We start from the raw sequence: 5,566 nt of genomic DNA on the forward strand, positions 1-5,566 counted from the left end.
CTGATTCTTCTTGTACTTCACATGTGCTTTGTCAACTCAGAAGCTGTTTCTAACCATGTCTCTTCTAACTCCTTCACTTCGAGAAGTTGCGAAGCTGCGAAACATTTTCATGATTGGCAGAGTTTCAAGGATTTCGAATAATTCGATAAAGATGTATTCAAGTGTCTTCTAATTCTTTTTGTACTTCGCATGTTTCCAAAACTTCTTTTTACTATTTTTCGATCCCCACAATTTCAAGTACTTTCAGGTTTCGAGTACCCTCAAGTTTCGAGTATTCTCGAGTTACCTTATTTTGCTCTAACAAGTTGCCCTCAAGATATCAAACTTATTACTACTACATAAACACATTAATATATTATAAATGTATAGTTTAGTCTCCTTATAACCAGACTTAGTCCAAGGGTGAAATCAACAAAGTGAGAACTTGAGACTCCTTTCAAAAAAAAATTTATATTAATATTTATATAATTTTTTAAAGTTTCATAACTTAAAAATTACTTTTTATATTATTAAAAATTTACTTTAAAAGATTCATCTTTAAAAATATATAAATATAATTAGTTTTTTCAAGATACCTTTTTAAAATATATTTTTTTTTTATCAAAAGATGTTATTATTAATTTAAAAAAATCTCTATGTTTTAAGTATAACAATGTATTGAATCGGGGCATCGTATTACTTTTACGTGGTCTTGTCTTCCACACCACACCCATATTCGAAATCGACATTCATGCACCGCCACAAAACGTTTCTACTCCAGCATTTGCTAATCATGCTCAATTATTGAAGTACACACACTGAACATATTTGTTCTCTTGAAACTTTTGCTTTTGAAAAAAAAAGGAAATTTGGCTTAAAGAATATGCGTCACAACACGACACACTTGCAATCAATTAAAAACAGAGAACACTTAAGCACCACACTCACAATCAATTAAAGAACAAATGAACAACCAAGTTAATTGACCAAAAAATTTCTGCTCTTACCGAGCCTCTATCTATGTTTTGTTATAAGTTTCCTTTAACTCCCCCCAATAAATATGGGAATTTTACTTATTTCAGCGCACACACATAATAATAGATAAACGAGTCACATTTTCTTTCAATTATTTTTAATCTCCAATTTTTAATGAGACTGTTTTATTTTTTAAATGAAAATTTTCATTAAGTAATCTTACATTACATTTCTATTCTATAAACTATACTATATATAAGTGGACATCTCTATTTGATTTTCAATTTTTTTTAGATATTTATATTTTTTATTATAATATTTTTTTCTCGCGTAAAATAAAAGGAAAAAAATATTATACAAAAAATTAATTATCCACTTTATCAATAATAATTACCATTTTATTTTATAATTATTTTTGTTTAATTTTTTTTTTCTAATTATATATTATCTCACTTAATCTATATATTATAATTTCTATTATTTTTAATTTAATTTTATATTATTTTAAAATAAAATACACAAAAAATAAATTGCCTCAATCTCATTAATTAACATAAAAGAATTTTAGTTATCAGCTGCTAAGATTTATTTAATATTATGTCGCTATAATAATTGGTTTTAGATGTACAATTATCTAACATATTATGATCTTTTTAGTTTATTTAATCTTATTAAAATAATAATATAATATAATATTAAATTAAAATGGTATTTTATCCTTTTTTATACATTTTACTTTTATTTAAAGATATTTATATCATTTATAAATATACATTTTTATTTTCTCTTACTTTCCTCTGAATCAAAAAAGTAAAATAAATAAAAAAATCTACGTGGCTTTCTATTTTTTGTTTTCAAACTAAACAACTAAAAAATATCTCATTTTCTGTTCTCTTTATTTTTTCTTCTTTATTTTCTTCCACTTTCTTTTACTAACCACAATATAGTGTAAGAAAAGGATCAAAAGGTGAGCTTTAACTTTGGAAACTGTATTTGGACCTAAAGATTCAAACAACAAAAGTAGGCTTATCCGATGAGATTTTTTCTTCGAATTATCATAACTCTTAATGGGTTGATTAGAATTAACTGATACCAATGTAAGGATAAATATAATTAAATATATTATTGTGATTATGAAAATAGCTAATAATTAAATTAAGATAATTAACTTTTAAAATAAAAATAATTCAATAAAAGGAATACTCTTTGAAAATTCCTTAATTCTCATTGTGATGATTCTACTAATTTTAGGTTAAATTTTCAAATTTTAATTACAAAATATATCTCACACATATCTATATTTTAATAATTCAATTAAGTTAATATAATGATTGAATATCTTATACCATATTTTGTAGATACGATAAATTTATCAATAATTCATATTTAATCTGGCTATAAATACAAATTGGTCAAATCAATGATAGGGGTGTAAATGGGTTAGATTGGATCGGATTTGGATATACTTGTTATCTAATCCGATCAAAATTTAATGTATTGGGTTGGGTTGGATTTGTGTAATTTTTTTTAAAAATTCAATCCAAGTCAACCCAATCACAGACGAGTCAGGTTAGGTTTGGTTAATCGTCAGTATAATTTTATTTATTTATTTTTTTTATAAAAATTTAAACATCTCAAAATAATTGTAAATCATTTGTTACATTATTGCAAATTCTATGTTATCAACATATAAAACAAATAATAATGCAAATTAAATTTTCAAATAAATTTATTAATTTATAACATTATTATTAACTCAAAAAATTAACATTAATTAATATAAAATAAAATTTAAAATAAAATATACTATATTGTTATAATACTATCAACCTAAAATATAAAAATTATTATTAAATAAGAGTTACAGTGACTATTATTCTAAATAAATAATTATTTAAATATTATTATTATTATTATTATTTTATTATTATTAATAAATGATTGGGTTGAATTAGGTTAATAACAGATTGAAAATATAAAACTTGTTACTCAACCCATATAATACTAAATTTTAATCAAATTAGGTTGGATATGATCCAAACACCAAAACAATCAAATCTGAATTCATTAAGTTGATTTGCATCAATTCAGATTTACACTCTTAATCAACTGTAGTTATAATCCCACGCATAGAATTAGTCTATAATAAACCAGATATATTCGTTGCATGAAAAGAAAAGTTTCAAATTTTATAATATCTCGCGCGCACACAAATTCATTACTTTGCATTACAGTAAATTTAGGTGAAAATTTCCAAATTTTAATTAAATTAAAAAAAAACACTTACTAGGTAAGACTACAAGTTAATTATGTTATTTTATAGAAGTAGAATACGTGATGGATGACCTCATGAACACCTCAAATTTAATAATTTATCTAGAAAAAGATAAATTAATTTATGGAAAGTCGGTTGTGAGTTGCTATCTTAATCTGCTCACTTCCAAGTTAAGGATTATAAAGAAAGAAAGTTGAGAACAATAATGGTGGCACTGGCACACCATAACTTTAGGTCACTTTCTTGGGCGGTGGCAATGGCATGGTGAAAAAGAAAATGGCAATGGCAGGCGCACACAACGACAAAGACTGACGCCTTAGTGAGACTCCAAAAGGCTACGTTCGTCTTCTTGTGACTTACAACCCTACTTTTATTCCATCCTTCCTCTTCCCTGCCCCAAAGGGCACACCTTTCGGCATTAATCACCATTATTTTACCCTAATTTTACTTCACAACAATAAATATATATCTACATAAGATCAATTAACTTCTTGTTACTTTCTAAATGCATCTCATGCTATTAATAAGTAATAAGTGATAACATTTTATTTTTAGAAAAAATTAATTTTATAAATTTCTAAATACATCACGTGATCTAAATATAAGGTCATTTCTTTTAAAATAAAATCTCATACTATTTTATATTTGATTACTTCAAGATGAAAAGATTTATAATTAAAGCAAGAAAGTGAAGAGTTACACAACTTAATTTGAATTAAGTATCTTATAAATTAATCCACTTTAAATTCATTGTAAATTGATCTCATTAAAGATGAGTTCTCGCTTGACGAGGATGAAATATTATTTTTACTTACTATTACACTATTCAATAGTTTTTAATTAAATGTAATTTTTCAAAATTTATTATTACATTAAAAAGAATTATCCCTAAATTATATATATAATTATATTAATTCAAAATAATTTAATATTTTATTTTTATAAAATAAAATTGACGTAATATATATTTTAAAATATACTAAAATATTAATACTTTAATTATTTTTAAATTATTATTCAATTTTAACAAACAATAATATATATATATATATATATATATATATATATATATATATTTGAAACAAGCAATGGTGATTAATTAATCAACATTTATGTTAAACTTGAGCTCTCACTGTTTATAAGTAGGAATGATAACGGGACGGGACGATTTCACTATACTCATTCTTGTACCCAGACAAATATGAAATTTGTATTTTCATCCTTGCTCCTGTCGGGTATCAAGTATATTTGTATTTGTCCTGTAACTGCTTAAAAGTGAATTAAATATTTTTTTAAAAATTAAGAAAAATAATTTTAACATAGAGTAACAATTTTAAAATTACATTAATTAAGTTTCATTTGACATAAATTTAAAATAAAATAAGAATTATATAAATGTTAAGTAAATTTTTAAAAAATAAATTAAGTTTTTAGATATTTAAAATAAGTACGTATATAAGTGTGAGTATGAGGGGGGTAAGCAAATACTCATCCCGTCTCCGTACGTGATTTAATAATTTGGACATTACTCGTATTTAATCAAATTGGATACCCTCTATTAAAGTGGGGACGAGTTCGAATATTACTCACGGATATGAGTTTACTTGTCATCCCTATATAAGAGAATGATAATTTCTTTTAATCTACTATGTCTTAATGAGATGTATATCACATTTTTTAACTTTATACATTTCATATTTTATCATTTTATAATTTTTTTTCCTTAAATATAATTTCTTAAATTTAGTTAATACTTTTATTAATATTTATATTTTAATTTTGACTTACTTATGTTGAATTCTTAAGTCTAAACTAAGATTATAATGGATAAGTTTTTAGAAGAAACATGATAATGACCTTTATCTTACTAACTTGCATCGTTTTCTTCATTAACTCTTAACAATTTTAAAACATTTTTTTTAATTAGAATTTCCTTCAACTAAGAGTCAAAGACTAATCTCTTTATATATATAGAGTTGATACTACATTATGTTTCTTAACTATGAGATTAAGGTTTCAATCATGTTAAGAAACATAATGAAGTACTATCAAGTATCATATATATATATATATATATATATATATATATATATATATATATATATATATATATATATATATATATATATGGTACTAGTATAATTTTTTATCAATTATTACATAATTCAATAACTTTATATTAAATGTGAATTTAGTCGATTTAATCGTGAATTATAACCTCATATCACTTTATACATCTATATCAAATTTTGTTAAAATTGAACAACAATTTAAAGGAAAAAAGTGTTCATATTTTAGTATATTTTGAAATGAATATATTATATTAATTTTGTTCTA

This window comes from Cajanus cajan, chromosome 5, assembly GCF_000230855.2.
Source record: "Cajanus cajan strain Asha chromosome 5, NIPB_CcT2T_4, whole genome shotgun sequence".
NCBI classification, from domain to species: Eukaryota; Viridiplantae; Streptophyta; class Magnoliopsida; order Fabales; family Fabaceae; genus Cajanus; species Cajanus cajan.